Below are 9,838 nucleotides of genomic sequence, written 5' to 3'. Positions count from 1 at the left end.
AGTAGTGAAAAGCTACTAAATGCTTTGAACCTGTGCTATTGGAATTGGATGTAACTAATTGTGGAACAGCTGAAGTAACTATTAGAAAAGGATGCAAACCAAAGTTTCATTAAAAAAACAAAAAGGGAAAAAGGAAAAGAAGGAAAGTTGGTTTTGGAGTTTTGTTGTTTATGAGAGAGAGCATGCATGTGAATCATTTCCAAGAAGTAATTAATGCTATTGCTGAAAGTGAAACATTGAATAATGCTAAGCAAAACAATATTAGCTCCAGGTACTCTTAATGAAAGGTTAGGACTTAACTTATTAACACAGAAAAGTGACAGCTTCATTTTTTTTTTCTTTATCATGAATCAAAAAGTACAACTATTAAGGACGTACTATATATAGTTTAGATATACTAAGAAACACAATGTTGATTGCTGAAAGGGACATCTACCTGCACAAAAGAAAGCTTTGGTAAGTGTTTGCTAAGAATTAAGAATATGACTAAGATATAAATAGATCGTAAAATTGACCAAAAATTTAAAAAATAGATTGTAAATTTTGTGTTTTTGTTTTAATTTTTTTATTTTGTATATGTAGATATCTAATTTTGACAAATTATTATTTCTTCAAATATTGTGTTATAGAAAAAAAAAATTACACCAAGGGCTTTCCGAGCACAAAAACACCCAACAGATTTCGAATGCAAAAGTGCCCAAAGGTGTTACGAGCGCGAAAGCCCCCAGGGCGTTCCAAGCGAGAAAGCACCCATGGGCATTTCAAGTGTTGAAGCATTCAGGGTCGTTCTAAGCTCAGAAGCACACAAGAACAAACAGAGAACAACTATTTATATGGGAAAGTGAAAGTAACTTAGAACGAGAACGAGTGACAGGGTTCATGAGTTATCTTCACATTTAAGATGTCTTAGAGAGTTTGGCTTGGTGGCTAAAATATGGAGTAGTTATGAGGATCTTTTTTAACCTTTTCTTGAAGTACACATGTTTTACCCAAATCTTATATTCCTTAACATGCTCTTCCATGACTAGCATGTTCTCTCATGATTAAGCTTAACATCTAATAAGTCATTCTTTTACGTACTCTCCCACGATAAGCATGTTTTCCAATGATTGAATGTGTTTTCCTAATTGTTCTTGAGAAAGTTCTCTTACCTAGTATAAATATGAAAGTTTGGAAAGAGAAAAGGACAATCAGAATTGAGAAGAAACTTTCTCGAAATTATCCTAAAAACACTCTCACAGCACTCTCAAATTCTATCTCTACTTAGCCTTTTCCATCTATTCATTTCTGCCTTTTTCCTTACCTTTTTTCTTATTCCTAATTGCTTGCCATCAAAGCATATATGCTTCAAAAACTACTCTAGTCTTTCTTTCTGCCACTTCTAGTGCATTTCGCTTCACTTACTGTAACATATCTTCTCTCTTTACTAGAAGAACCCTCTACATTTTAGTGACTCCATTATGGATGAGTGACTACAATAAGTGAAAGAGTTGTCCCAAAATTTCCTACCAGTAGATATGGAGAGTTCTCCCAACAACCAAGAAACACCTGCCTTTTATTTTTGTTTAAGAGCTCGTGAAAATGCTTCAAGCTTTCCAAGGAAAGATACAAGTCTTAGAAGAAAACAACAAATGTATGATGGAGACCATCACCCAGTTTGTATCCTCAATTGCCACAACTTCTCAATCTCAACCATTGCCAACCTATAATGGAGAAAATGCTATTGACATGGTCAACAACAATGGAAGTGAAGAAAATGAAAAGAGCATGACTGACTCACTCCTCAATACCAATAATCCCTTTATTATAGGCAATCTCATTATGGTAACTCCTTCCATTAGTGCTCAGAGTTTTGTTACAAAGGAAGAGTTGGAGAAGCTGCTCAATTAGAAGAACTAGAGTCATAAGTTCTCATAGTTTGACCTAATACTACCCTATCTTGCTAATGTAGTCGCTAAACTATACCCCAAGGATTACGCCACCCCCAAATTCAAACAATTTAATGGCAAGACTAGTGATGCTCGGGAACATGTCATGAAGTTTGTAAAAACCTTGAGAGTTGCAGGTTTAGACAATAATTTAAAGTTAAAGGAGTTCTCCGAGTCCCTCACTAAGAAAACTTTCATCTGGTATGTTAATCTCACTCCTAACTCTGTTGCTCTTAGAACTAAATGTTTAGAATGTTCAAAAAAAAGTTCTTTTTACCTAAGAGAAGATGGCCCTCATTGACTTAGGGAGAGAACATCAAAAGCTATAAGAGGATCTTATGGAGTACATTTAGCTATTTAGGGAACGCGTACTGGATATATAAGATTTTCATGATGAAAAAAAGCTGGTCAAAGTATGCATCCAAGGTATGTTTGATGAATATATGGTGCATTTGGAAAACTTACCTCTTCATATTTTTGCCACTTTAGTTGAAGTTGCATAATGGACCAATAATATGATCTTTAGGCAAAAGGGAGTTAATCGTTCCAATAGGAGAAACATCCCGACTGTGAACGCAATCCAAAAAAAAGGTAAGGAAAGAAGAGGACCTCAAGATAACCTAAGGCCAAGGTGCAACAACTTTAAAAGAAGACAACATGAAGAGATCAATGCACCTCCTTCATTCTCAACTCCACTTAATCGAGTAAAAGCACTCCTTTGAGAATGGATTAGAGATGGACAAATAAATTTACCTTACATATCAAGACCACCAATGGCAAAAGAGAAGTCTAATTTGCACTATTATGATTACCATCGTGTGATAGGTCATCCATTTTCTAAATGCAAAATCATACTTAAGATATTTCACACAAAGACACAATTAGGAGAAGTTTTGATTAGAAACAACAAGATTTAAAATAATCTACTCCTTACGCATCCAAATGCTCAAGGACATTTAAATGCCATTATCAGTATTTAGGAAGAGCCTACCTCTCCTTCCAGTCAAGAAGAAGATATACGTGCAACTATTATAATTACCTTTTTTATTACCATCTCATTAATGAAGATGCCTAGCTGCAGGCATTTCTTTGATCAACTTGGCTTCTTAGAAGAATTAAGGATGAAGGTAGACACAATGTTAGTACAGATAACTGGTTTATAGCATGGAGTGTGTAGCTTAGTGAGACAACCTATGAGGAAAATGGCAAGTAGATATAAGAACGCCATAATATTCACAAAAGCAGACATGTGCACATCATATTCCTATCATAACCAATCATTCTATGTGGAGAGAAATGTCAATAGATACCTAGTGCAAAGGATGTTCATTGATGATGGTTCCTTAGTAAATCTCATGCCATTATCTACTTTGAAGCTGTGAATATAGACCTAAGGAGTTTACGCTGTCTTATGACCACTACTTCCTTCTACAGTAAAGAAATTAAAACTTTGAGACAAGTTATGGTGAACTTTGAGGTGAGACTTATTCCAGACCAGACTTGCTTCTAGGTTATTGAAGCTGATGTGGCCTATCACCTCCTCATACAAAGGAAGTTCTTGCACACTCATAATGTCATTCCTTTTTCACACTGCTAATACATCAAAGACTATTAGAAAGGGAAAGAAAGCTTCATTCTAGTAACCAAGACATCATTTAAGAATTACACTTAAGTTTCTTTCTTTGAAGAACTAGAGGAGGAAGGCGAAATTGCCATATCTAGACCAAAAAGTGTTCCACTTCCACAATGGGAAGAATAGCCCAAAAAGAAAAGGAAATCATATTGAATAGGAAGAAGCAAGGAGGAAAAAGAATATGCTATGAAAAGAAAAGAAAAAACCTCATTAAGATAAACTCTTATGCTCGTTAAGATGGGAAAATTATTTATTACTTATGAAAGAGTGCAAGGTCTAAAGAAGCATCATTTCTTAACTCTATATCACATGAACCACTTGATATACCATCATCTTATCTTCAGGTGGAAGAAATAGAAAAGGAGCATGAAACATCACTTGTAGCGAAATAGCTTTAAAAACAATGAAAGCCACAAGGCAAGGAGTAAGAAAAGCCCAACTTAGTTAAGGAAAGAGAGACACGCAAACCACTTTTTATAAGTAAGAGCCTTTTGGAGGAATAGATAATAGCAATGGTTTAGCTGTTGAAGGAATTCCAATATGTGGTCACCTTGACATATGAGCAAATGCCTAGATTGGATGAGAAATTTTTCACTCATGAGTTACACATCTCTCGTATAACCAAGCCATTAGTGTAGCATGCACGGGTATTCCACTATGAAATAGATAGCTAGATAAAAAAGGAAATCAACAAATTCTTTAAAGTTGAATTCATCAAGCTAATGCGTCACTCAACTTGGCAAGCTAATGTGGTAATTGTAAGAAAGAAGAATGGAGCAATTCGATTGTGTGTGGACTTCAAAGGTCTCAATAAGGCTTGTCTCAAGGATGATTTTTCTTTTTCGAACATTGATACTTTTATGGATGCTGCCACCGGTCATAAGATGTTTTCATTCATGGATAGGTTCAGTGGATATAAGTAAATAAGGATGGCACCTGGTGATGCTTAGAAGACAACTTTCAAAACCCCATTTGTTAACTTTTATTATACAGTTATGCCACTTGGGTTTATGACAGGTGCAACTTATTAGGGTGCCATGATTGCCATGTTCCATGACATGATGCATGATTGCTTGGAAAACTATATGGATGACATTATGGTAAAGTACAAAAAAACTCTAGATCATCTTAGAGGCATGAGAAAGGTGTTCGAGCAATGTGAAAAATATAAGCTATGCATGAATCCCTTGAAGTGTACCTTTAAAGTAACAATTGGTAAGTTTTTAGGTTTTGTGGTTCACTGGAAAGGCCTAGACGTAGACCTTGTAAAGATAAAGGCTATTTAGCCAATGCCACCTCCATTGAACTAGAAGCAACTAAAAAGCACCTTGAGGAAAGTTTCTTACATCCGAAGGTTCGTTCCGGCCCTAGGGGAGATCATTATGCCCTTTCAAGCTCTTTTAAAAAAAAGGTCCAATTTTTATGGGGTGAAAAACAACAACAAGCCTTTGACAAAATCAAAGGTATTCTTGGTTCTCCGAAGACAATGACTATGCCAATTCAAGAGGAGCCAATGATGTTGTACCTCACTTCAACTCCATACTTATGCTTTACTTGTTCAAGAAGTAGAGGGGTAAGAATGACCTATATATTACTTCAGTAGATGTTTGCATGGGAACAAATTGAACTACCCACTGATAGAGAAGTATTGTCTTGCATTAGTATACGCAACTCAGAAGCTTCACCATTACTTCTTAGCTTCACCACTCTTTTGGCCAACCTTATCTGAAAGAGTAATAAGGTGGCTTCTCTTACTTGGAGAGTTTGGTATTTCAGTTGTGCAACCTAATGCATAATGACAACAAAAATAATAATATATAAAAAAACAAATGCATAAATTTGCAAGCTTTTCTTTATTTTTTGAATAAAAAAAATAAAATAAGAAATAAATAAGAAAAATAAATAAACAAAAGCGTTGCCTTGCCTATTCTATGTGCATCATCTTATTTGATGCATAAAACTCCTCATAGGAAATTTTACGTAGAGGGAAAAATGTAGATACCCAAATTTGGCTAACTATAATTTCTTGAAGTATTGTGTTACAGAAAAAAACTACACTAGGGGCATTTTGAGCTTAGAAGCACCTAGGGGCGTTACGAGCATAGAACCACTTTAGGCATTATGAGCATAAAAGCTCCCAGGATTGTTCCAATGGTAGAAGCACCTAGGAACAAGCATGGAATAGTTATTTATATAAGAAAGTGAAAGTAACTCAAAATGAGTGGCGGGGTTCATGAACTATCTTTATGAAGAAGAGGCAAAACATTGTAATAATTTTTAATAGCATGAACTTTTGCATAATTAGACTCAAGTTCTTCCAACGAACCAAGGAAAAGACATTCCTTCTCATATTTAAGAATCTCTTAACATCTGCTGGTCTTGGCTGGCCTCTTATTGAACTATCCACATTAAATTTTAATTTTACTTCTCTATGGGGAATCCATTCCATGACTCTTCTAAATTCCTTAGCAACTAGAACCTTAAAAATAAAATAGATTAAAACCCTTAATTTTCTCTTTTATATCTCCAATGGCATTGCTTAAACAAAATGTGTTCCTAAAGCATATACGTATACTTACACACATACATGCATGCATGCACATGCGAGTACACATACAAAATCTAGTCATCTCATCTATCTTTTTTGTTCAAAAGTACTGCTTCACCTCTTCCTTTCCCAACTTTTTCACCTTTTCCTCACCCATATTGTAAACAATTTCCTCCCAATCCTCCCATTGATAACTTTACAAGAACCTCAACCTCAAGAACCTTTACGAGAACCTTTACGAGAAAGTAAAAAAATATCTTTGTTATCTCTAAGAACCCTTTAACACCTGCTAGTCCTATAGTATATACATATACATCTGTATACACATGCACGCATGCATGTTTTTTTAGCAAGTTTTAAATCTAATCATCTCCTCCATCTTTTTTGTTCAAAAACTACCCATCCACGTCCCCATCTCTTAGTTTCTTCGCCACCTCTTCCCTCAGCATATAACAAATCTTTTCTCAATCCACCCATTAACAACTTTTACTACAACTTCAACCTCAAGAGCTTTTATGAAAGCCTTTACAAGAAAGTAAGAAATACCTTATTATCTCTAAAAACCCTTTAGCACTTGCTAGTCCAAGCTGTTCTCTTACTGAACCATCCACATTAAAGTTTAATTCTATTTCTTTAGGGGAATCCATTCCGCTCTTCTTTTAGGTTTTTTTTTTCTTAGTAACATTGTTACCTAGATCCTCAACTCGAACAGTGCTCTTTGTAGGGTTAAGAAATGGATTAGACATATTAGAGAACTAAAAACTCAAATTAGTAGCTGAAATATAGTTTACACTTTTAAAGAAGCTAATGGGACAATAGATCAATTGGCCAAGTAAGTAATGCAGCATAGTGAGAACCTCCTTAATGTTATTGGGTAATGTTGTAGGTGCGAATACCTTAGTGCTTAAAAATTGGGTTTTCCATATCTGGAGTAGATGGAGAGAGGTTAAGAATAAAAGCTATTGGGGTGCCTCGTGTTAAGAACAACATAATGGAATACTGAATAGTTTTGCTCTTTCTTCACCTATCAATGTTTTCTTGAGTTGTGCATATGTGTTTCCTTGGCTGCCAGATATGATTTCTTTTAAGCTGTGTGTTTAGTTTTTGCTATCTTGCTACCTCTCTGATCCTTAGAATGTGATTGTGTGCTAGATGTGGGGTAGTATACTTGTAAAAGGTTAAAAAGGTGATGTTTTGGTCAAAAGATTAAGATGTTTTTGTTGGACACATCCTTTGTGTGTTTGGGATTAGGTTCGGGATTGTGGAAAGTGGGTGAAGTTTTTCTTGTCAGTACAGGGTTGCAAATATAACTAAACATATAGAGTAGAGGATTTTCTTATAGGAGATTCCGAAGATGGTTGGTCATTAATTTGACAACTTTTAAGGGAAGAATGCTAGGGAGAGCCTTGTGTTGGAGTAAATCTCACCTAAGCATTCATGCCTTTCATTATGTAATGAGAGAGAATTAATTTTTTTTTAAAAAAAAGAACGTAAAATACCCCTACCCTCTTATGTTTTAATCATAATTTACTCTAGGTCCTTTTGTATTGGAAATGGACATTTTGTCCCAAAATTATATATATTATTTGATAGATAAGTCCAACCGTTAGTCAATTGTTAAAATTTTCATTCATTTAATGTCTTGGTAAGAATTTTATACCCATTTTACCCTTCTATTTATTTAATTTTACAATTCATCTTCCCCAATTACCCATGAAAGCATATATTTTATTTTAGTTTTAGATTTGAAAATTTTTTCCTAAATCCATCTCTTTTCTCCCTCATTCAAAACTTCATTTTTATACCATTCAAATTATCCTCTATCAGAGCTTCATCTTTGTCATCATCCTCCTTAGCTTCGCATTGTCAAACACCAAACCTTTATTTCCTGAATGCTAATCCATAGCTTTAAAATGCTATTTTTTTTTGTTTTTTACTAAGTACTAATTTACCAGCTTTCAAGTATGGAATAAAAAGCAAAATACAGCTTGGTCGTGTGTATTTATGAGTGCTTGACCATGTGATTAATGAAATAAGCTGATGGCTTTCTTTTGGCGAATCTCATGCCAATATTATGGGGATTTGTTGTGGGTTGATTAAAGCAGAATTGTTAGTGAATTATGAATTGTATTGGAATTGCCGTGAATGCCATCTATTGCACATTTATGGTCTGTTTGTTAAGTGGATTGGGTGATGCATTAATTGCTTAATGCAACAAATTGCTGGTTTTAATTGTGAGGAACTTACATGTTAATATTTTATTGGGATTATGGGGATTTGCCATGGACCTTTTAATGCTCAATTAAAGTTGCAAGATTGATTGTGTTGGGATTGCAATGGAACTACACATTTATGGCGTTTTGGGTATTGAAATGTCCTCCATTTATTGCAAGTTCATGTGTCGCAATTTTTTTTCCAAGTGAAGAAGGTTGGAAAATTTTTCAACAAATTGATCTCTTATATAATGCAATTGTTTGTGTATCTTTTGTGCATTTCTTTAACGAGATAACCAATGTGCAAACCAACTTGCTAAACAAGATGTTAACTGTTCTGAACTGATTATTGCATGGTTGTAGGCTCTGATTGTTCTATCTATTGGCTGTGAGGTTCTAGAATTTTATTGTTAATGTATTCTAATATGGGGAGTTTCATTTTGGGTGATGGGTTCATTTGGTTATTTTATTGAATGCAAACTTAGTGCTATTTATTTGTTCTAGTTGTTTTTGCCTAAACTTGTTATAATTGAAATGGGTGGTTGTTTGTTGAGCTTCTGTATGTGATGTACCAGCTCTACATTGAAAGTTCATTTAATGAATTTCTTGATTTAACAAAATAAAAGACTAATAATAATTCCACAATAGAAAGAAAATCATTAACAAAAATTTTAAGACACTTTTGACAAAAATGACAAAAACAAGATAATGGGTGGCATTTTAATGCTTTTCATTATGCCTTTGTTCTATTGAGCACAATGGAGATATCTCCTCTTTCTCTCTCATCTTAATTTTCTTAGCTTCGACTCACAAGAACATTTGGCTAGTAGTGTTACTTCTTTCTATGCCTTGGCCAAGGGATTGGCAAGAGCAAGAATCAATGGACTCTTTTTTGTAGAAAGAAAAGACTGAGAAGAGATTAAAAGACAAGACTGAAATGAGATAAGGTGAAGTAAGAGAAAGAATAAAAATATGGGCATTTTAGTCATTTTATAGATTCCATTAACGATGTTTAGGATTTTGGGGCAAAGTGCACATTTCTAATACTAATGGATCCAAGGTGAATTATGATTAAAACTTAAAGGGTTAAGGGTATTTTACAAAAAAAAAAAACTAGAATCTTAAAACAAGATAATGGGGAACTATGCTCCTAGTGGATAGAGCCATAAATCCCACATAGAATTTCTTAGAAGGAAGCTAAAAAAGGATGTCATGGTGCAAGAGGGGAGCCATGAATCTCACATTGGTTGTGTGGGCATTTAAGGGTTTACATCACCTTTAATGTGTGAGATGTCTTTTATGGGGAAAAAACGTGAGGCATAAAAGTGAGTAAAACAAAATTAGACCAATTACCAATCCAAATTAAATGCGATTTAGATAAAATGATTTAGTCTAATTGGTCCATTAGGTCAATTGGTCCAAAATGTTTGGTCCAATTGATTTTTTGGTTAGTTCTCACTTTTAAAGTTTTTGGACCAATACAACCAAAAACCAAACTAATTATATATATATATAT

The sequence above is a fragment of the Theobroma umbraticum genome, unplaced genomic scaffold, assembly GCF_002168275.2.
Source record: "Theobroma umbraticum cultivar Fairchild unplaced genomic scaffold, ASM216827v3 scaffold_67.0, whole genome shotgun sequence".
Classification (NCBI taxonomy): domain Eukaryota; kingdom Viridiplantae; phylum Streptophyta; class Magnoliopsida; order Malvales; family Malvaceae; genus Theobroma; species Theobroma umbraticum.
This window is presented reverse-complemented; position numbering follows the sequence as displayed.